The 24,662-nt window shown below is 38.3% G+C and overlaps 1 protein-coding gene and 1 non-coding gene across 3 annotated transcripts in view; both read left to right on the top strand.

Moving 5' to 3' along the window:
* The first annotated feature begins 8,420 nt into the window (after positions 1 to 8,420).
* Positions 8,421 to 8,609, top strand: LOC131366481 (U2 spliceosomal RNA). The gene has a single exon (XR_009206825.1). It is a non-coding gene; the product is annotated as a U2 spliceosomal RNA (small nuclear RNA).
* A 10,667-nt stretch (positions 8,610 to 19,276) lies between these two features.
* Positions 19,277 to 24,662, top strand: part of zmp:0000000926 (uncharacterized) — a 41,326-nt gene continuing 35,940 nt past the window's right edge. For both annotated transcript variants that reach the window (XM_058410407.1, XM_058410405.1), the window contains exon 1: positions 19,277 to 19,559. The gene's annotated coding sequence lies outside the window, so the exon portion shown is untranslated. The remainder of the gene's footprint in view (positions 19,560 to 24,662) is intronic.

Here is a 24,662-nt window from a genome sequence, read left to right as displayed (position 1 = left end):
ACAATATATCGGCACACCACAAGCTTCCGGGTGTTTCTATGATGTTTCTACGGATCTGCTTATGGCTGTTGTATAGAAACTGAAAAAGAAAAAAATGTCTGATATTTTTATTTGGTTTCAAAACTTCCAGTGATGTAACTAGAAGTTGTGTATCTGGCTGGTTTTGTTTAGCTTGAACTCTTGGCTCGTTAGTTTCACACTCTCACTTCTCAGAGGTTAGCGCGTATCGGAGGTATAAACAGTGCATGTACAAAGGAACGTGTTCATTCTCAATTCTGATTGGTCAGAAGAAGCTGGCGATGAGACCATTTCGATACAGAGTTGAGACTCAAGTAAAAGCTTAAGGAAGTCTTAAGGACAAAGAATTTTGGATGTTTGTTGTTTCTCTGCCTTGTGGTGTTATTAACTTTAATAAAGAAAGAAAAAAAGAGAAGCTGGTGAGTAGACAGCTGTTTATAGCTGCTATAACGGAAGGAAAAACAGGAAGTAACGTCTTATCTGAGCGACATTGTAAAAAACTATAAATGGATAAAAAGTGTCCGGCTTGTACGATGTAGTATTTTCATTTTTTTTTGTTGTAATTGTTGACAAATTGCTGTGGGGGAAGAGAAATAACACAGAGAAAAAATAATCAGATTTGCAGTGCTAATAGTGACAACCACATTACTGAATATTTTCTAATAAAAGCAACGTATTATTGATTGTATTATTGATTGTATGACATGTTTACAGCACAAATTTCTGCATAAACTTGTGGGAACACTGTTTTAAAAAAAAATATATATATATATATATATATATATATATATATATATATAATATATATAAAATAATATAATTAATTAATATAAAATAAAAATTAATATAAAATATAATATATATATATATATATATATATATATATATATATATATATATATATATATATTAGATAATTTTTTTATATTATATTTAATATAATTGTATTTATTTTTTATATTATATTAAAATATATTATATATGTAAAATATATTGAGGGAAAAATAATAATAATATTACGAGGGAGAAGGTTGCAATAGAATGTGAATAAAGTTGTAGTATTTCAAGAAAAAAAATATAATATGAAAAAAAAAGTTTATTATAATTATTATTAAAAATATTTAATTAAAAAATGAAAACTTTTTTTAAAAATTCATTTAACATCGGCCCAATAATTCTGTTGTAGAATGACACAGAATCAGATTGTGTTTTTTTTTTTTAACACAATAGTGTGTGTGTGTGTGTTTCCCCAATGTCCTCTCCTGGTGAAGTGTTATTTTAAGAAACTTATATGTACACACACACACACACACACACACACACACACACTCTTAACCAGAATAGTGTGTGTGTGTGTACGTGCACTATGTCTCATTCATAATTCAGAACAGCAAATGAAGTCTCTACAGAAGGAGTTCTCAATTATAGATGAGATCATAGAAAGAAAGAGAGAGTGAAAAGTGATAAAGAGCAAGAAGGAAGAATATGAGAGAGAATGAAGGCACTGGGTGAGAGAGAAGGAACAGAGAGAAAGTACTGAGAAAATGGAAAGAAGGTTGGAGGAAGAGAGAAAGGAAAGGAAGAAGGGAAAGTGGAGGAGTACAGGGATGAGGAGAGAAAGACAAAGAAGGAAATAATTGTAAGAAAGGATGGCAAGGAAATGGAGGGTGAAAGAGAAAAGGTAAAAGATAAAATGGGGAGACAGAGAATGAAAGTGATGGAGAGAGATGACATAAGGTTGAGGAAAGTAAGAAAGGAGAATAATAAAGAGGAAAAGAGATACAGAAAGTAAGGGCAAATATGAAATGCGAGACAGCAAGGAGAAAGAGAATGAGAATAAGCAAGATAGAGGGAGAGAAGTAGAAAGATAAATAGAAAAAAATGGAAGAGAAATAAAAGAGATCATAAAGACGAGAAAGAAGGAGTGAAAGTCTTAAACGTAGGAAGAAGGGAGAAGAAAAAGTGTGAGAATGTAGTAAGAGTGAAAGAAACAAAAAGATGGTGAGACAGAAGAGAAAGGTGATAGAGGAAGGAAGGGAAGAAAAAGGAAGGAAATGGGAGACAAAGAGAGTGAGAAGAGATTAAATGTAGAGAAAAAAGGAGAGATGGGAGAGAGTCTGTCCAGTTCATCAGTTCTGCATTGCTATCCCTTCATTATCGCACACACACACACACACACACACATCCTACACACTCTCCCACACACACTGCCCAGCTCTTAGCCTGAGTGTATTATTAGCAAGCGTATCATTCGGCCCACTGATAACCTCACACCAGTCATGATTCTCATTACTTTATATCACTATATATCACTAAAACATAGTCTTAAACTGTCAAGACACCATACTGGTTCTGTTCTAAATACCATAAAAGCTAGATAGACTATCAGAAATAAAGATGCCATACTGGGCGTGTCCCAAATGCATAATAATCTCTTTGCATGTGCTCAGAAATAAAAATCCAATAATGGTTTCCTCCCAAATACCAAAGAACATCTAGATACACATTCATAAAGACTTTATAGTGGATATACACTATATTGCCAAAAGTATTCACTCACCCATCCAAATAATCAGAATCAGGTGTTCCAATCACTTCCGTGGCCACAGGTGTATAAAATCAAGCACCTAGGCATGCAGACTGTTTTTACAAACATTTGTGAAAGAATGGGTCGCTCTCAGGAGCTCAGTGAATTCCAGCGTGGAACTGTGATAGGATGCCACCTGTGCAACAAATCCAGTCGTGAAATTTCCTCGCTCCTAAATATTCCACAGTCAACTGTCAGCTGTATTATAAGAACGTGGAAGTGTTTGGGAACGACAGCAACTCAGCCACGAAGTGGTAGGCCACGTAAACTGACGGAGCGGGGTCAGCGGATGCTGAGGCGCATAGTGCGAAGAGGTCGCCAACTTTCTGCAGAGTCAATCGCTACAGACCTCCAAACTTCATGTGGCCTTCAGATTAGCTCAAGAACAGTGCGCAGAGAGCTTCATGGAATGGGTTTCCATGGCCGAGCAGCTGCATCCAAGCCATACATCACCAAGTGCAATGCAAAGCGTCGGATGCAGTGGTGTAAAGCACGCCGCCACTGGACTCTAGAGCAGTGGAGACGTGTTCTCTGGAGTGACGAATCGCGCTTCTCCATCTGGCAATCTGATGGACGAGTCTGGGTTTGGCGGTTGCCAGGAGAACGGTACTTGTCTGACTGCATTGTGCCAAGTGTAAAGTTTGGTGGAGGGGGGGATTATGGTGTGGGGTTGTTTTTCAGGAGCTGGGCTCGGCCCCTTAGTTCCAGTGAAAGGAACCCTGAATGCTTCAGCATACCAAGACATTTTGGACAATTCCATGCTCCCAACTTTGTGGGAACAGTTTGGAGCTGGCCCCTTCCTCTTCCAACATGACTGTGCACCAGTGACCAAAGCAAGGTCCATAAAGACATGGATGACAGAGTCTGGTGTGGATGAACTTGACTGGCCTGCACAGAGTCCTGACCTCAACCCGATAGAACACCTTTGGGATGAATTAGAGCGGAGACTGAGAGCCAGGCCTTCTCGTCCAACATCAGTGTGTGACCTCACAAATGCGCTTCTGGAAGAATGGTCAAAAATTCCCATAAACACACTCCTAAACCTTGTGGACAGCCTTCCCAGAAGAGTTGACCGACGTCATTTTGAACCCTATGGATTAGGAATGGGATGTCACTTAAGTTCATATGCGAGTCAAGGCAGGTGAGCGAATACTTTTGGCAATATAGTGTATGTCCCAAATCCTAAATAGTGTCTAGATACACTCAGAAATTTGAGCAAGTTTTACAAGGGCTAAATTGTGATGGCTAGACCACTGGATCAGAGCATCTCCAAAACTGCAGCTCTTGTGGGGTGTTCCCAGTATGCAGTTGTCCGTATCTATCAAAAGTGGTCCAAGGAAGGAACAGTGATGAACCGGTGACAGGGTCATGGTCGGTCAAGGCTCATTGATACACGTGGGGCTGGCCCGTGTGATCCGATCCAACAGACAAGCTACTGTTGCTCAAATTGCTGAAGAAGTTAATGCTGGTTCTGATAGAAAGGGGTCAGAATACACAGTGCATCTCAGATTGTTGTGTATGGGGCTGCATAGCAGCAGACCAGTCAGGGTGCCCATGCTGACTCAAAAGCACCAAAAATGGGCACATCAGAACTGGAACTGCACCACAGAGCAATGGAAGAAGGTGGGCTGGTCTGATGAATCACGTTTTCTTTTACGTCACATGGATGGCCGGGTGCGTGTGCATCGTTTACCTGGGGAACACATGGCACCAGGATGCATTATGGCAAGAAGGCAAGCTGACGTGTGTCATGCTTGGGTCCTGCCGTGCATGTTACTTTGACACGTATCACCTACCTAAGCATTGTTGCAGACCATCTACACCCTTTCATGGAAATGGTATTCCCTGATGGCTGTGGCCTCTTTCAGCAGAATAATGCCTGCTAAGTTCACGAGTTTGAAGTGTTGACTTGACCTCCAAATTCCCCAGATATCAATCCAATCGAGCATCTGTGGGATGTGCTGAACAAACAAGTCCGATCCATGGAGGCTCTACCTCACAAATTTCAGGACTTTAAGGATCTGCTGCTAACATCTTGGTACCAGATACTACAGCACACCTTGCCTCAACAGGTCAGGGCTGTTTTGGCAAAAGGTGGACCAACACAATATTAGGCAGGTGGTCATAATGTTATGGCTGATCGGTGTATACTATCAAATAGAAAGATGGCACATAATGTCTAGTCACACATTCATTAATAATGACTTCATATTGGTTGCATCCTAAATGCAAAAACAAATTCTAAATAAGCTCTAAATTGAAGAGAAATAGACATCAAGATACACTTTCACAAGTGAACACCTCATCCTGGGTGTGTCCCTAATGCCAAATAATGTCTGTATACACTCTCAGCAAAAAATTGGCTTTGTTCCAAATAGCAACATAAAAATTCAAGTTAAAAAAGAACGATGCCTTACTGGCTCTGTCCCAAATGCCAAACAGGATCTGTGTGCCTATTTTTGAGCATTTGTACAATGAATATGTTCACACAGTCTAATGTTGAAGGTTTCTTGTGAAGTCAAACCTTTTTTGTCAAGCCTCGGGTCACAAGTTTGGGGAGAAAGTGAGAAAAACAAACACAGGTATAAAGTGCAAGTCAAATTCATCTTTTTAGTAGGTAATTATCAGGATTGGAAATGTTTAAGTGCAGCAGGTCACAGATTCAGGGTCTTGGGTTTCATCCTGAGCTCATCTGAGTTTCACATGTTCTCCTGGGGTTTTGTCCCACCAACCAAAAACATTAAGGCATGTGGATTGGCTACACATCCTGCGTGTGTCTTGCCCTGTGATGGGCTAGTGTTCCAATCCCAGGTGTATTCCCACCTCATGCCCAGCGTTCCCAGGATAGGACCCAGAGCCGGATCCACTGCAACACCGATAAAGTGATCACTTCGTTGCAATCACACAAGCAGCTCTTCGTGATTCTTTTCACTTTCTGCCTCCAAAACGATTACGGCTCGAGTGAAACAAAGACATATCCTTCACCTTTAACCATTTGATTTCATTGCATTCCTCTCAGACTGAAAATAAAAACCTCAGAACCTTGAATAGTTTTTTTTTATTGCTTTATTTGTTAGTGAAACTTATCCGAGCATATAAAGTTTCATGTTCGAAAAAAGCACAGAAACACAACACTAGAGCATTCTGAAACCTGTGGCATTTGGTCTCAGAGAAATATTACTGACACACACACACACAGGTTGAATATAAAGATGAAAGGAGAGGGTGAATGAATCATCAGAGGAGAATAAAAGTTTGTGGTGAGGAAGGAAATCTCTCGCTTCTCGGTGAGCGGGGATTTCACAAGCATGTGCACACACACACACACACACACTCAAAGCTTCCTTTGACAACAAAGCCCCAATGTTCCTATTTTCTTTTCTCCTAAATGGAAAGATTGTATTACTTTTATTTATTTTCCATTTGAACAAAATACCTTCTTTATATTGCATATTTATTGTTTTCTGGTCTTTTACACCAGTTTGTGTGAACAGAGTGAGTGTGTGCAAGTGTGTGGGTGTGCTTTAGTCATAGTTTTTTGGGGGCTGTCCCATCCTCTCAACATATTCAGTACCTTTCATAACTCCTACACTGACATATTACACACATTAACACGAAAGAAGGAATAAAGGACAATGGGGCATGCTGTCGGCCCACAAAAGCTCACAAAGTCCTTCTGTACCACTACAATTTAATAACGATTCTTTATTTAGAAATACCATAGTAAGTGATAATCATCCATTTATAGTTACATTTCTGCAAAACAAGTTAGTTCCTGTTATCAGTTATGCAACAGCAGCTACAGACCTCACTTTTTTCTCTCTCTTGAAGATATTAAGACAAACAAAATGCAGCTTACAGAAAAAAGCTTAAACTCCTAAAGACTGGTTCTGAAAACTGAAAGTTACAGATTCACCGCTGAAAGAAGGAAAAAAAAAGGACCGGGACTGGAGACTCCTTCCTTAAACCCCCTTACAGAACTCATCATATCAGTGATTAGACCTAAATATTTTCCACCAAATTAAATAACAACACATGATTGTCACTCATCTGCCATACGAGTCCCCGGGAATGAGCTGTTCCTATAGCAACCACAACACGTCTGATCTATTTTACATCAACCTGTAATTTGCAGCTGTCAAAAGAGTAATCATCACCTACTGACCAATCAGATTCGAAACTTCGAACTTCGAACTCTTCTTGCTCTTTTATATAACAGCGTTTAAACAGTAGAAAGATTATTTCCCAAGCATCCTTCCAGAATACTGAGTTCTTCTTTCATTCAATAAAAATCACCTCAACCTCACAAAGTAGAGCTTTGAAAATCTTGCTGTAGCGGATAATTACAGTGCAAGCATCGTCGTTATTGACGACTTGATTAGACATTTCAGATAATTTTGTAGCCAAATGCATATATACGGGGGAAAAAAGGGAAAAATGGTAATGGATTATTCAATATTTCTGTGTCTGGCTTAGCCGGTTGTGCTGCTGCCTTCAGGCTTGCTGATAAGATCCTGTGCTGGGATTGTTGTCAGAGTTTCTGTGTAAGTAATTTGCTTGTTTGTGTTGTTGTTTCTGTTTTTTCCAACTCTCAAAAACATGCCCTACTTCATGCCCAGAATTCCTGGGATAGGTTTTGGATTCAACGTGATCCTGACCAGGAAACGGGTGAACAAATGAATGAAAAAGTCTTTCCTTGTGTGAAAGTCTTATATTATAAAACAGTTATTCTTATTATACACTGTGGTTGTCCAGCTGCAGGATCCCACTGCGACCCAGGTTCGATTCCCAGACAAGGAACTAACCCCTGAGGGGTTAACTTTCTGTGCTGGTTCCAAACCCTGATAAAAATGGAAGGGTTGAGTCAGGAAGGGCATCAGGTGTAAAACCTGTGCCAAAATGAAATATGTGGAACAGGGAAGGCCAAAAGTATGTGGACACCCGTCCATACAGTTCAATTAAAATGTATTTGTATAGCACATTTAATGTTGGATGTTGTCACAAAACAGGTTTGGAGAAATATAAAAATTTAGGATATAACTTATAAATGTATCCCTGATGAGCAAGCTAGAGGTGACAGTGGCGAGGAAAAACCCCCCGTGACAATATGAGGAAGAAACGTCGAGAGGAACCAGACTCAAACAGAAACCCATCCTCATCTGGGTGACACCAGATTATAAATCATTTCCCATCACAGGCGTATGTGGTTCTTCCTCAAACAGGTGCCACAGAATGTTGTGTGCTGTAGTTATAATTTCCCTTCACTGGATCTAAGAGACCCAAACACTGCTCCAGCATGACAAAGCCCCTGTGCACAAAGCCCCAGAGCCCAGACTCTGACTCAACCCCATTGAACACCTTTGGGAAGAACTGGAATGCAAGCATAAAAAGTTAAATAAAGCATGGTAGAGACTGTTAAATAAAATATTGCTTTGTTTATAAATTCAACTGGAGCAAATTAGACATGATGCCATAGGAAGGAGTGCTGTCTCCCAGATCCAGGGTTTATGGTTTGATCCTGAGATCAGATCACCATCTGTGTGGAGTTTCACATATTCTCACCACGTATGAATGGGTTTACTTCCTGGTTCTCTGGTTTTCTTTAATCTTCCCAAAACAAGCTAATAGGGAAGTGTTAGCTTAGTGCAAAAGATTTCTGATCAGAAAGTTGTGGAATCCCAGCACTGCTACGCTGCTCCTACTCTTTGGCCTTATCTCAGAGGCCCTTTAACCCTCAACTGTGCAACTGTATAAATGAGATAAATGTAAGGTGCTCTGGATAAGGGCGTCTGTAAATGTATGTTATACTAAGTTGTTACCTTCTCAGCCTTTTGGCTAAGATCAAGCGTAGCATCTGTTCTTATCAGTTTAATACCTGATACGTCCCCTACCCAGGGACCATATTAAATTGATTTTTGGAGCAGGGAGATGGAATAGGCGCTTGCTCCATCCACTCCACGCATCAACCTGGTATTGCGGTACTTCAGAGAATGGTGCACCCCCTCTTTGTAAATTTTCCATTGGAATGAATAAAGTATCTATCTATCTATCTATCTATCTATCTATCTATCTATCTATCTATCTATCTATCTATCTATCTATCTATCTATCTATCTATCTATCTATCTATCCTGTCAGCCCATCCACGGTGTATTCCAGCCTTGTATCCAGTGTTCATGGGACATGCTCTAGATTCACCAGCTCCCTGATCAGGATAAAATGGCTACTGAAGAAATGATCTGCATCATCAGTTTTCTGTTTTTCTACATCAAACAGGTTTAGGAAATGCTCTATGTACTTGCTCATATGGAACGGCTCTGTGTTTACTGTGATTCATGAGGTGTGTGTGTCTCAGTGGTAAATGTTCTGTGATGCATTATGGACCATCTGTCAGTCAAACTGCTGAAATTTCACCGTCCTGGAAGATCAGCCAAAATTTTAATCATTGCTATCTCTCTCTCTCTCTCTCTCCATTTCTTGCATCATTAATGCGGTGTGCTAACACCCGGGTCGTGCTGACAGGGCGTCGTCACTGCAGCAGGTGTGTTTCCACTTCAGCACATACACAGGTGTGTAAGTTCACCGCTGAGCCGGGAGAGCCTTCACACACACCACACTTACACTCACAGCTCCTGAGAAGTGTTGCATCTTCTTACAGACAGAGAGTATATGTGTGTGTGTGTGTGTGTGTGTGTGAGGGAGAGAGAGAGAGAGAAAGAGAGAGAGAGAGAGAGTGGCCTATTTATGTGTGTGTATATGAGAGAGTGTGACAGTACGTGTGAGAGATTTGAGGAAGTGATGCCAAAGACAATCACACTCTGTCTTTAAGTTTCAGAAATAAATCAATGACACTGGATCCTCTTTTTCTCTCTCATGTGTGTGTATGTGTCAGTGTGTGTAAGGAAGGGCATGTTCTAATATCCTTGTAGAGACCAAATGTTCCCATTTGGCAGGTCCCTATGAGTAAAACTACATGAGTGAAAAATAAAAGCTGCAAAAAGTTTCATTTGGTCACAAACGTTATGGTTAGACTTAGACTTGGGTGTGGCATAGCATTGATTAGCTGCTTTGATAGTAATGTCAATGAATGGTCCTCAGAAGCATAGTAAGGCTCATGCATTGCAACAAAATTAGCTCAGTGTCTTAAACCTGTCAGTCTCATATTCTACAGTATGTTAATTATTCAAGGATGGCGTGATAACCAGAAATTTTCTGTGTGCAGATCTGGCTGTGTATGTGCATCCTCCTAATAACATAGCTTATATATATATATACTCCATATCTGTCTATCTGCTTCTTAGCTTCTTACGTGTGTGTGTGTGTGTGTGTGTGTGCATGAACCATGTTTTGGCTCCATCTCTGTCTGCTCACTACTTACTTAAAGTGTGTGTGTCTGTGTGTGTGTGTATACCTGTTTTTCTCACACTCTCTCGTTATCAGAATGACATTTGTGAGGTGCAGGAGGAGCCATCTGGAGGTTCTGCCCACACACATGTGAGGTTTGAGCAAAGCTTCGGTTCTGACTCACACACGTACACACACACACATACACACTCATACACTCATAGACACACAAATACACATGCACACCCTCTGCCCACACATTAACATACACTGCAAATATTTCATCCCTTGTGTCTTCCCGAAACAGCCGATATCTTTGACATTTAGTGTGTGTGTGTGTGTAGTACAGTTTACCACAGTATAGTTCAGAGGGTATAATAGTAATAGTAATAGTAATACCAATGTAGTAATAGTAGCAATGCATTTTATTATATGAATATTAGTATTAACAATAATTGTATGAATATATACCATGATTTGTGATATTTATAACAGAATATAGGAGACAGCATTATAGAAGACATTTTAGTGTGTCCAGTAGTATAGTGTGTTACAGTATAGAATGGTAGTATTAATATACTGTATAATATGCACTGATCAGGCATAACATTATGACCACCTGCCTAATATTATGTTGGTCCACCTTTTGCTGCCAAAACAGCCCTGACCCGTCCTGCACTGTGTATTCTGACACCTTTCTATCAGAACCAGCATTAACTTCTTCAGCAATTTGAGCAACAGTAGCTCTTCTGTTAGATCGAATCACACGGGCCAGCCTTCACTCCCCACGTGCATCAGTGAGCCTTGACCGCCCATGATCCTGTTGTGGGTTCACGACTTCCTTCCTTGGACCACTTTTGATAGATACTGACCACTGCAGACCGGGAAGAAGAGCTGCAGTTTTGGAGATGCTCTGATCCAGTGGTCTAGCCATCACAATTTGGCCCTTCGTGAAACTCGCTCAAATCCTTACGCTTGCCCATTTTTCCTGCATCTAACATCAACTTTGAGGACAAAATGTTTACTTGCTGCCTAATATATCCCACCCACTAACAGGTGCCATGATGAGGAGATCATCAGTCTTATTCACGTCACCTCTCAGTGGTCATAATGTTATGCCTGATCAGTGTATATTATAATAGTTATGGTAGTGTGTACTATAGTAAAGTGTGTCAGTGTGATAATAATAATAATAATAATAATAATAATAATAATAATAATAATAATAATATACTGTTGATATTAATTAGTAGTGTATCAACATTGTAGTATAGTAGTACAGTATTAATGGTAGTGTGTACTATAGTAAAGTATAGAATTAATATACTGTATACTGGAGGTAGTGGTAGTTTGGCTTTGTAATAATTCTATTATAGAAGGCTTTATATTAGAATGAACTGTAGTATGGGGGGGTTGAGGGCCTTGCCCAAGGGGGTCAGAGAGTTGGGGTCAGCGCACATCATTGGGTCAGCCATGATGCAACACCCTTGGAGCTGGGGGAGGTTGAGGGCCTTGCTCAAGGGCCCAACAGTGGCAACTTGGCGGTGCTGGGTGTGGTGCTTGAACCCTGATCTTCCCCTTAAGTGGTTAAGGCTCTGGGTTGTTGACTGGAAGATCAGGGTTCAACTGCCAAGCTGCCACCATTGGGCTCTTGAGCAAGGCCTTCTAAACCCCTCCCTGCTCCAGGGGTGCAGCATCATCACCCTGTACCCCAACCTGCAAGGATGGGGTATGCCAAGAAAGAATTCCACTGTGCAGTAATGTATATGTGACAAAAAAGGCCATTTAAATTAACACTCACATCCCACATTCACTGCCACATACACAGTCACCTGTACACTGACTACACACATTAAACATGCAAGCTATTTGTTTAGCTCTGACTTTTTACCTGATGTACCAAGCCTTATATTAATGTTTTTTCTGTTTTTGTGTAGCATGTTTTGTTTTTTGCTTGAGGATGTTTGCCCTGTTCTTGGATATTTATTTGCGCATCACCTGACCCACTGCCTGCTCTTCATTTGGGGCCTTTGCTTAACAATTTGATTTGTTTGCAAGTGCGAGTTACTTTCAACAAGAATGCTCTTTACCACTGTCTCAGCCTCCTGACAACTGTTTGTGATATTCATATAATAATAAACTACAGATATAGAATTAGCTTTATGATACTATAAATTTCAGCGTACACATATAGTAAAGTAGAGTCAGCTAGTCATTAGTCATGTGCTAAGTTTAGGGTTTCTTTTTTGTATAGTATTGAAAGGTTAGTATTGGTGTGTAATATAGAGCTATTTTGCTGTATTTTTGTTTTTTCTTGCCTGAGAAGACTTCACACCAAGGTGTACACTTGGATCACGATTTGAAACACGGACTAAATGTTTCAAAACTGAAACCATGGTAAATTTTTATATTTCTTAGATCATCTCTTTAGAGAAAACTTGCATAAGAGCCACATCAACACTGACACACTTTTTTTAATCCATTTGTGACTTCCATACCAGTCTCTGTGAATGAGCCGTCGCTATAGAAACGATAATGTGTTAGATCATGCATATTTTTGCTCCATGAGCATCTGTCTGCTTTTGCAAAGTGTGTGTCCACTTATTATCACCTCGAACCTTGAAAAAGTTTGTTTGTCCTAAAATATCCTGTTCTGTCTCTCGTTTTCCCCCCGATTTTAATCAAATTCCGTATTCACAACAGAGTAGTAGGATGGAAGACAGACTCTCATACATGCACCTCCACACACAGCATGTGTCGCAGGTGAGCGTGTTAAACTTAACACATCTAGTCATGCTGGTTATTTTTAGATGCCTGCACACACTGTCTATGTTTAGTCCAGGATTTCTTTACCGAGCCTCTCTGAGCTCTTTCATCATAAGGTGAAAATTGTTCGAGTAAGCGTCTGTGCACAGATGGCCCTTCCTGACGTGTGTGTATGTGTGTGTGTGTGTGTGTACCTGCTCAAGCTAAAAATACAGCACCTCTGTCAGGGTAATGTATCACTACAGAGGAAATAGCAGTGAACACACTAGCCACAAAAAAGAGAAGGAGAAAGGGGAGGGAGGAGAGAGAGAGCGAGAGAAACAGAGAAAAAGAGAGATGGAGAGAGAAAAAATGAGAGACAGGCATGAAAATAAACAATAGAAATGAAAAAGGAGGATAAACTGTGGAAGTGTGTGTGTGTGTGTTTTAAAGTATTGCAACTGACCCTGAAGTGTGTTTGAGGTCAGGATCAACAACTTCACTCTGTGTGTGTGTGTGTGTGCATGCGTGCATGTGCGTGTGTGATTCTTTTAAAGTATTGCAACTGACCCTGAAGTGTGTTTGAGGTCAGGATCAACAACTTCACTCTGTGTGTGTGTGTGTGTGTGCATGCGTGCATGTGCGTGTGTGATTCTTTTAAAGTATTGCAACTGACCCTGAAGTGTGTTTGAGGTCAGGATCAACAACTTCACTCTGTATGTGTGTGTGTGTGTGTGGTGTGTTTTTGTGTGGTGTGTGTGTGTGTAAAAACTGAGTGAGTGTTTCTGAGTCAGCATTTTTCACCCTGCTTTGGTTTCTCTCTTCTGTGACAGGATGTATGCGTGCAGGAGTGAGTGTGTGTGTGTGAGAGAGAGAGAGAGAGAGAGAGAGAGAGAGAGAGAGAGAGAGAGAGAGAAAGCTATAGTTGCACTTTACTTCACCGTGGTCAGGTCATTCTAGCATCCGATGCAATACGATATTTTTACTTTCGTTGCAAGTCAGGATATTTCAGTCATGAATCAAAGACTTAAAGACACAGTGCTCATAAATATAGGATGAATATTTAAAAGGTACATTTGCATATTAATGCCTGAAATAGTTCCACTGGACTATATTCAAAGCACATGTAGTGAGGAAATTGTGCACATCAGAATTCAGACCTAAGATTTAAACACTATTTAGAAGTTACAAGAGAGTTACACACGAAGGGGTGGGGCTTCAGGAAAACAGAGGTGTTTCTCAGTTTTGCACAATTCTGACCACAGATTTCCTGAAAAAGAGATAAGACAACTTGTTAAACGGAGATGTTGGTTATTTTTAAGGATAAAATTCTGAGTTAAATTAACGTCAGCTGTAAGTGGAGTGCTCATTCAGCATATCACTCAGTGGCATTATTTTATACATTTGTCATTAAAAGTCGTGAATTGATAATCTCACCTCCATACTGTACACACACTGTTTTTATGACCTCGATTTAGTATCAAGTGGCTTCATTAAGTTTTGTACACAGGTACCCGAAGTTTGGACACACAATGATTCAAAATAATATTATATGTAGCATCAAGTGTCCATTAATGAGGGTGGAAACCATGTTGTTAAATTAAACCTCTTTAAAAGGGACAGATGGAACTGGTGGGTGTGTCTTTAGGAGGGACAGAGAGGTATGTCTTTAGGAGAGATGGGTGGGTGTGTCTTTAGGAAAGACAGATGGGTGTGTCTTTAGGAGGGACTGATGGGTGTGTCTTTATCTGGAACTAGTGGACGTGTCCTCAGGAAAGACAGATGGGTGTGTCTTTATCTGGAACTAGTGGGTGTGTCTTTAGGAGAGACAGATGGGTGTGTCTTTCTCTGGAACTAGTGGGTGTGTCTTTAGGAGAGACTGATGGGTGTGTCTTTAACTGGAACTAGTGGGCGTGTCTTTAGGAGGGACAGATAAATGTGTCTTTAGCTGGAGCTCATGGGTGTGTCTTTAATTGGAACTAGTGGGCATGTCTTGAGGAGGAACAGATGGGCATGTCTTTAGGAGAGACAGATGGGTGTGTCTTTATCTGGAAGTAGTGCGCATGTCTTTAGGAGGGACAAAAAAAATGTGTCTTTACCTGGCGCTCATGGGAGTGTCATTAGGAGGGACAGATGGGTGTGTCTTTATATGGAACTAGTGGGCATGTCTTTAGGATGGACAGATGGGTGTGTCTTTATCTGGAACTCTTGGGTGTGTCTTAAGGATGAATAAATAAATGTATATTTAACTAAAGCTCATGGGCGTGTCTTTAGGAGGGACAGATAGGTTTGTCTTTATCTGGCACTGGTGGGCGTGTCTTTAGCATGAACTGGTTGGTGTGCCTTTATCAAGAACTTGTGGGTGTGTCTTTCAGGGGGACAGATTGGTGTGCTTTACCTTTAGCAGCCAGAGATGGGTATGTTTTTTATCAGGGACAGATGGGCGTGTCTTTAAGAGGGACAAATGGGTGTGTCTTTAACTGGAACTCATGGGCTTGTCTTTAGGAGTAACAGATTGATGTGGCTTTACCTTTTACAGGCAGAGATGGTTAGTTTTTCCTCAGGGACAGATGGGTGTGTGTTCTACGGGAGAGACACTAGGTGTGTCTTTAGTTGTGATATTTGGGCATGTCTTATGTCTTGATGAAGGACGATAATGTATGTTCATAGAAAGATTAGTGCTTCACTGATTGGTCTGTCTTTGAGTGGAACAGGTTGGTGTGTCTTAAGCATGGACAGATCTCTGTGTCTTTTGGGGTCTCATGTGACTTCCTGTCAATGACACATGCCATTTGATGATTCAGAATGATTTTCTTGTTATGACTGCTCAGTAGCACTTATTAATAAAATAACTGTGATTGTATATCTTACAGTCTCACTGTCAATAAGTTGCTAATCCTTCTTTGTTAAACAAATCTTTACTAATCAGTCCATTGCTGAATTTCCTGTCGTGTCCCAGCGTCTTAATCAAAGCTGAAATAAAGTCCTTGTAAGAGTGTAATTGATTTTTGTTTGGCACAGAGAGACAAACTGACACCCCGGCAGGAAGAACATCGGCACAGTGTAGTCGCAGTGATTTCCCTAGAGATTTACACACTCATTTTTTCTCACACTCTGTACAGACAGATTGGCTTGCTAACTCAGTTTAGTGGAGTAAAATAACACAGATCTATCAGTTGTCATAAATAAAAGTTGGAGCCGGAATAGTAAAACTAGATATCAAAGGTGATAGCTACATTTGTGAAAAAGTGTGCTTCTGAAGTCTACAGTGATCTTAACTTAGCTAGCTAGCTTCTTATTTGTTGTTTTACACAGTGACTCTATAAAGCACTGTCCCTTAGTGGGGAGGCTGCAGTACAAATGTTTGGAACTCCACCCATTCCCATGATAGTGAATGATAATGAATAGAGACAGAGCAGACTCACAACACAAACAACACAATATATATATATATATATATATATATATATATATATATATATATATATATATTGTGCACCTTAAATAAGCTATTTAAGATAAATAAAGTGGTGTTGTTGATGAAATAACTGAACACATACACTTTCCAATGCAGACCTAGACAGTCTTCCAATCTAGACAGTTTGGTATTTAAAACATGTTTTATTCAGCTGTATAGTGTTCAAACAGATCCCAAGCAGGCAATTTTTAACAATAATTTGCTCATTTTGATGCCTAAGCTAGCTTGTTACTGATTTAGGGACATAGTGGCTCAGCGGTCAAGGTGCTGATCAAAAGGTCAGGGTTCAAGCCTTCAAACTTCTAAGCTATCGACGTTGGGTCCTTATACAAGGCCCTTAACCCCACTTGCTCCAGCAGCACTACACAATGGCTGACCCTGTGCTCTGACCCCATATGACCCCATATGCAAAAATTCTAGGGTGTTGGTAGCTCAAGTGGTTAAGGCTCTGAGTTGTTGATCAGAAAATACAGGTTCAAGCCCCAGCACTGCCAAGCTGTCACCGTTGGGCCTTTGAACAAGGCCCTCAACCTCCCAACACCTGCCTTGCTATAGGGATACTGCAATATTCCTGACCCTGTGCTTTGACTGCAACCCTCCATGGATATGATATGTGAAGAATTTCACTATGCAGTAATGTGACCTAAAACCTAGTGAACTAACATGATTGAAGAAAGTGATGCCGTAAACAAACAGTAGCTAAAGTTCATAACAACTGATTGACCTTAGCTAACACTCTAAGTAGCTGGGTAGAATTAGCAAGTGTGTCCTTTTTAAACATAGCACAGTGTTAGATGAAAATGATCCACAGCACTTAAAAAGTATGAGTTGTTTTAGTTGTTTTGATGGTTAACAGTATATTTTTTACCTTATGTAAGCTACTTATAGCTACTAGGTAAAAAAAATTGATGGATAATCTTGACTCAAAGCTCTAAAATGTTTTCCTGATATGGTGAAATCTATATTTTTGCCATAAAGTATACAACTACACTTGCTGTGAGTTAGCTGATGCTGTACCTTATGCTATATGTCAGGAAAGAACAAGTAGCATGCCCATCACTAGCATGGGCAGGTGTGAGTCAGAGCCACTGTTCTATTGGTCGTATCTACTCCCCTTTTTCATATTATAGCAAAAAATGCTTTATAACTGCACACTAGGGGTAAATCATTTCATGCTGGCCACACACACACACACACATACATTCTAAATAAGTTTAATTATAATATCACAAAGAACTTCATGGGAAAGTTGTGCTTTACTCTACACTCTACACTTAACAAAATCAGTGTTGACATTCCTTCGTGAGCTAGATCTCGATGGGATTGTGTGTGTGTGTGTGTGAGTGTGTGTTTGAGCGTGCGAGAGACACAGAAGTGAGAGTGACAGAAGTTGAGAGGAAATGAGACTCAGGACTCAGGCTTCTGCTAGAAACAAACACACACACATATTGTGGCATGTGACTGTAAGATGACCATGTGCTAGTCACACTCTTGTTGTTGTGCACGTGTTGATCTCGATGTTTGTTTGGATTTAGTCAAATTCTCAGTCAGTGGATTTATATATCCTTATCTACTTAGATACTTCATAAAAACTATGGATAAAACATTCTACCTGCATTTATCAAGTGTTTTTATTATTTAAAATATGCTATGAATGTAATGTTTTACAATTTACCGTGAGAATTCTGTTGTGTTTTTAATTAGAGCTCATAAATTGTGTAAAGCTGTTCCAGATACTTATTTGAATAATAGGAACTAAATACTAATAAAAAAATAAATAATTCCAATGATCATAATATTTCTTTATACTTAATTAAAAATGTTTTCTTTAAAGTCTTCCTGAACTCCAAACCAACTCAAGGACACAGCTTGAAAAATACATAATACATATATGATTTATTTATTTATTTTATTTATTTATTTTTTTATAGAGTCTTTTTCAGTAATACTGCATCTAACTCATTTGGGGGCGGGGCTTTTGCTTTGGTTTGTGATGTCAGAAAATCAGCTCTTCTTCAGAACTTTGGACCAATCTCATGCTGATTATGAGGTGACAACATGGTTCCTGGAAATGTATTCTGCATTTAAGCATTGAGATTAACTCAGAAGTGGGAAGTAGGAACTCAAAATGACGTCATTTTTGACCTTTTGTGAACAAAAAAATTGCCCAATACAAAGCAAAAAAACAAAACAAAGCAAACTGTAGGTCAGTGTTATAGATTAATGTTTGTATGCTGATCGATCTAAAGCAAATACAACCAGAATCTCAATTTAAAAGTAGTTTTGACGATCTGAGCGGCCATCTTGAAACGATGTTGTAATTGTTATGGTAACATGATTCAGTATATAGTCAGGCTCGCTAGTGTTAATAAATAAATAGCTGAGAATATGATGATAGACTGATTCTAACCTTTTGTCTGAGATAGTTAGTTAGCCTGCTAGCTTTTAGGATGGTAGGTAAACACGCAGGTGAACATGAATACATCCTTTAATTTTAATATCTTCTGATATTTTTACGAGTCTGTAGATGTCAAGATGTTTGTAATCTATTTTTGAAGTATCTAGGGATGTTAGGCAAATTGATCAAACAGTTTGTTTCAGTTTGACAGATTAAAAAAGTCCATTCTCTCAAAGTTGTCACCTGATCCTTTTTGCTCTTTAATATCTAAATGTCGGCGTCATCCTGCTTTTAATAACACCTTATTTAGTATAGAATGCAACCTGATACAGCTTATATTTATAAAGTGGTCTCATTATACATCTATTTGTACTTTCTGCAGTTTAAACAGTACTCAGCCAATGGTAGCAGACTATGCCGGGTCCATGTGGTGTATCAGCCAATAAGAAGGCACAGTGGGTGGGACATGAAGCAATTGGGCCAATAGGCTTCAAGCTGAGAGGTTAATGAGAAAAGCTGCTGGGCTTCTTGCCAAGCGAAGCTTCTCTTCCACAATGAGACTGAGCTGTGGCTAATTATATACTGTACTGAGAGAGAGAGAGAGAGAGAGAGAGAGAGAGAGAGAGAGACATAGGAGGGGTCACAGAGGGCGACTAAGCTGAAGTGTGTGTGTGAGAGAGAGAGAGAGAGAGAGAGAGAGAGAGAGAGAGAGAGAGGGAGAGGAGTGTGTGATCAACAGCAGAGGGTGACCAAGCTTTCAAGCTAGAAAGGGAGAGAGACAGAGCAGAAGAGAGAATGCTGACAGTGGGTGAGACAGACACGAGAGTAGATAGAGGATAGAGAGAGAGAGAGAGAGAGAGAGAGAGAGAGAGAGAGGAGGGAGAGAGTGTGTTGTGTGACTGAGTTGGATGTTTGCATCAGCTTTAGCATTGCTGGCTGTTTCAATGATCAGACACACCGGTCCTCACAGCAGCACGACACCCACAGAGGTAGGACACCGTGTGTGTGTGTGTGTGTGTGTGTGAGACAAACTACAAGAGTGTGTGTACATTGGAATCACTGTGATGATTGGTACTGGGAGAGGTGTGTTTAAAGGTGTGTGTCACACACGAGAAACTCTTAAACGAGTGTGTGTAGGTGTTTTACAGTAGCTATTTGCATGCACAAACATTAGATTCTGAGTGTGTGTGTGTGTGTGAAGTACGTAAATCTATTGAGAGTGTGTGTACAGAGATCAGAATTCGATGATGGCGCTCAAGAGACTGAAGATAGTGACATCTTTTATTACATTTATTATAGAGCTATTGACTCATATATATATATATATATATATATATATATATATATATATATATATATAGTGTGTGTGTGTGTGTACACACATTTACTTATTTATTTACTTATTTATTTATTTATTTATTGTCTTTATATATTTAAACGTATTCTAGCTGTGTGCCATAGAAATGGCAGAATTTTTTTTAATAATTTTTTTTTTCTCATCCTCTGTATGTTTAGTTCAATGATGATATCCATAAATAACATTTTGGAAAATTATTGTATACAGAAAAAGCACTAAAGTATTTGAAAACAATACCGGAAATGTTTCGTGATTTGTCTCCCGAGTTAAGCTTCGATTTTTTTTTTGAGAAATCACCAGTTTCTTCCGTCTTTTTAGAACAGAGCTGTTTGATAAAGTCAGATTTTCCTTTTATCATCATTATTATTATTATTAATAATAATAATATTTAAAATTTATAAATATATTTATAATTAATATTATTATAATTATTATTTTTTTAATAATTACTTTTTTAATGTAGCATTGCTGTTTTGGGATTCTGTCTAAAATGAAAATGGCTTCAAGTATCGTGGAACAACGTCAGTGTCACAAATACAAGATTTTGTCTGAATTCAGTAATTACGTGAATAAATTCATTCCATTTGAAATAGTTAATCATGATGTTATCAAGAATTTTGATACGTAATCCAAAACTTTCAATGAGAAAAATCAGTGAAACTATAATATAGTGTCCATAACTTAGCTAGTTAGCTAGGTACTGAGGGCAACTACTACAAGTATCTAACACTCTGATAGCCTTTCAGTGATGGTAGATAAATAATAAGCTGTTTTAATTCATGACAAGCTTCTGGTGTAAAACAGGCCAGCTAGCTATGATGCTAAATACCAATACTCTGTTTTATAAAGCCGTTAAGCAGCTAGCGTGATGAAATTCTATGCCGTTTCAGAACACGGCATCTTCTCAAAGGGAAAGTGATGACACTAGAGATAGAAGTCTGTCTTTCTATCCTGCAGAAATCAGTAGAGATGCGACGCTTTTAGTTGCTGTATAGCTCAGTTTTCAGCCGCCATGTTTGTTGCCATGGTTACAGCCTGACTAGATGTCAGATGTCATAAAGATGCTACTCAGATAGGAATGTTGTGCTGTTTTTAAGGATTACGGCCTCTGTTTACGGTGTTTGTGGAGCGAGTCGATTGGGAGTCGGACATTTTGGAATAAATCGCTGGTATGTGAGAGACATGCTTTACTCTTATGCGTTCTAAGTAAAAAAATAATAGCAAATAATATTAAAAGATCGATAGCTTTTTTATTGTATTATGTAAGTAAGTAAGGAGTGAAACACAAAAGGGTGTGCAGTTCTAGGAAAATAATCAACACCACAACGTCATCCTATAACATCCTAAAGATATTTTATTTACTTATTTTTTTTATTTATACCATACCATTTGCTAACTAAAGCATTTGTTAACTAAAGCATTCGGATCATGCGTGAAACATCCGTCACTCAATTTATGGCAGCTATAAACATGTTTTTTCGTCAGCTTTTCTTTTCTTTTAGCTTTTCTTTTATCCCTATTACTGAGGAAAGCTCACAGCTTCACCTCCAACACTGGAGACTCCTTCCATACTCCTCTCAGTCTTTTCACAGAAAGCTGCACCAGATCAACACATATACGCGTCTTATGTGTGCCTGATCATACCGAGCATCGACCGTACACGTCCCTGCGTATGAGTCGTTACTATAGAAACGTACAAGACGAAAACCATCTCGTATAAACCTGCCTTCTACAAGATTCATCGACGTGTTCTGACCAATCAGAATCCAGAACTCAGCAGCGGTGTGATATAAATACGAACGTTAGAAGCCGTCATTGAAGTTTCATGAGGAATAAATATGCTTTTCAGTTGGATGCTAACACGGTGTGAGGTAAAAGTGTATATAAAAGTGTGGAATGGCCTGAAAAGGAACTATATATTCGATCAGAATGTGAATAATCAAAAGATTTTAATACCAAGACGAAACAAATCAGCTTTAAAAATATTCCAGCAGTTTCCTCTTTGCGTAGTAACTGAACCTCTGTGTGGTTATATGACATTTACAGTTTTCTCAGTTGCTTACTCACATTTCAGAGAAACAGTGTCTGTGCTCTCAAATGTTCTAACACATTTCTGAAAAATGAATATCGAGAACTCTCAGGTATACCATCACTAACTAATAAACCGGAGCTCACTGTGAAGTGAGACCAAACACACACACACACACACACACACACACACACACTCACTCACTCATGGGAGAATACAGATGTCAGTGTTTTTAAAAACGAAACCAGCAAGCAAATGCGTATTCACAACATTAGAAATCATGATTTATGTCATACACTTACATTATAAAAGATTTATTTTGTTTGTTTTTTTCCTTTATTTATTTATTTATTTATTTATTTATTTTTAATTGCAAGTCACCACCCAAATTTGATGAGAATGAATGAAGTAGAAATTAAAAGGCAATTCAGCAGGATAGATAAAAAAAAAAAAAAAGATTTTTTATTTTATTTTATTATTACTCGTGAGTAATGTAACTAAATATCAAATCAGGACATTTATTTCTGCAGTATACAAAAAACATTTAAAAAAACATAATAATGAAAAAGAAAAAAGATTATTAATCATTTTTATTTGTCTTTTAAAAAAATAGAAATTATTTAACACTAAATAAGGAAAAGTAAAAAAAAATAAAATAAAAAAAATGATGCAGATATGTTGCTGTGTTGTAAAATTCTATGTATTTTACACTGAAATAAATTCTGTACGAATTTTCTTAATACTAATTTACTTTATTGCTATAAAAAATATTGTTAACATTACAGAATTGATCATAATGTCAATATTAGGTTTTGCCCTAATTTGAAACAAAACAAACAAACAAATACATTTTTTAGCTGCATTTTATCTGGATTTAATTTTTTTTTCTCGGTCGTCATACACTTCATTCCTAATGTTTTAAAAATAAAACTGTGTGTTGTAAATAACACAGTAAAGTAAAACGATGTATTTTTTAAATATGTATTTATGTAATTATATGTAAATATGTAACGTATTTGGCTTTATTATGGCTCAAATGTACTGTAAGAACTTCTAGACTATGAGAAATGCTGTATGAATAAATGCAACGTTTGTCATACAAACACACACCACATAAGACTGTAAAGGCAGTAGTGTGTGTGTGTGTGTGTGTGTGTGTGTGTGTGTGTTACTGCTTAGCCCTTTGTGACCAAAATGTTCAGAATGTAGACAGGTCTGGTTTTTTTTGTTTGTTTTTTTAAAAAGGTATTTTATTTCACCCAATTTACAGCCAATGTATAACTAATTACAGTTAGTACTAATATTAGATGTGCTCGAGAATTATTTAGTTACAGTGGCTCACCTTACAGTAGATTATTTAGTATTTAAGTAGTTTATGAGAAGAAGAGCACAAATTAAACACTTACACTTCTCTCTCGCAGGCATATGCTGATAATCGGTTACACAATACATCGCAATATTTCACAATATTTTCACTGTCCCTGCTCAGGAGGAGGCTGTTGTGTAGGCTGTGTGGCTTTTTTTGGGCAGATTAAGTCTGTCCCATTCAGAGGCCAGCATAAAGACAGCTGTCTCGATTATTTTGGACAAATTTGAATAAGTGTTGCATGTGTCGCTCTCGGAGAAGGCAGCCTCAGAAATCTGTTCTCTGGATGAGAGTTCCACGAGAGTGTGAAAAACGTGTTGGGAAAGCCTGCTGCGTTTTTTTTTTTTTTTTAATATAAAAGTGATATTGTGATATATTTCCAAAATAAAAAATACTCAGGATCGTGTATAGAAAACTATTCAACCATGTGACGTGTGATGTTGACCATTTTCCTGAAACAGAACTTCCTGACTTATTTATTTATTTATTCTGCTTATACTGTATTCGCCAACAATATATATATATATATATATATATATATATATATATATATGTGTACGTATATTTTACTAACTAATACAAGAAGCTGAGTCACTTGCACATCATATTTCTATCCTTTAATGCAAATAAGTGTCACAAATATATGGATCAGGTTTGATGGAGCAGTACAAGAGGCAATTGAGAACAACAGACCAGTACATTTTTCACTTTCGGAGCTACAGATTTCACATATTTTTCTGCAATTAGTGTTGTATTTAAGGTTTTCGTTTGACTCACACTCATAGTAATATGTGGAAAAACAGCAGATTGTCGTGTTACTGAGAAACCAAAAAAGCATGAAGACTTTCTCATATTGATTTAATTTCGACTGTTAGAAAGCTCTGGTAGTGGAGACTCCTTCCATATATATAAATAATAATTTAATAATAATATAAATAAATAAATGAATTAAATAAATCATTAAATAAATCGTGCAGAAAATTTCACAATAGTATAAATAAATAAATAAATAAATTTCCCATTACAAGTCTCTGTGTTAGCTGTTGCCATAGAAACAGTAATGTAACTTCAGAGCATTATAAATCATCTTACCAATCAGAATCCATGAGAATGCAACATGTATAATATTATAAACCATACAAACATATTAAACACTCCCAAGGTGTTAGTCTGTACATTTAGTACCGTATTGTCTGAGCTCTAGTGTTATCCTATAGGGTTAGATGCTATCTGAGGGGATCCAGGGCATAAGGGACATCCTAGATGGGGTATTAACTCATCTCACACACTCACACACTATGGACACTTGAGATGCCAGTCAGCCTACAACACATGTCTCT

The sequence above is a fragment of the Hemibagrus wyckioides genome, linkage group LG15, assembly GCF_019097595.1.
Source record: "Hemibagrus wyckioides isolate EC202008001 linkage group LG15, SWU_Hwy_1.0, whole genome shotgun sequence".
NCBI lineage: Eukaryota > Metazoa > Chordata > Actinopteri > Siluriformes > Bagridae > Hemibagrus > Hemibagrus wyckioides.
Note: the sequence above shows the minus strand (reverse complement) of the source record. Positions and strands in the feature narration are given on the sequence as shown.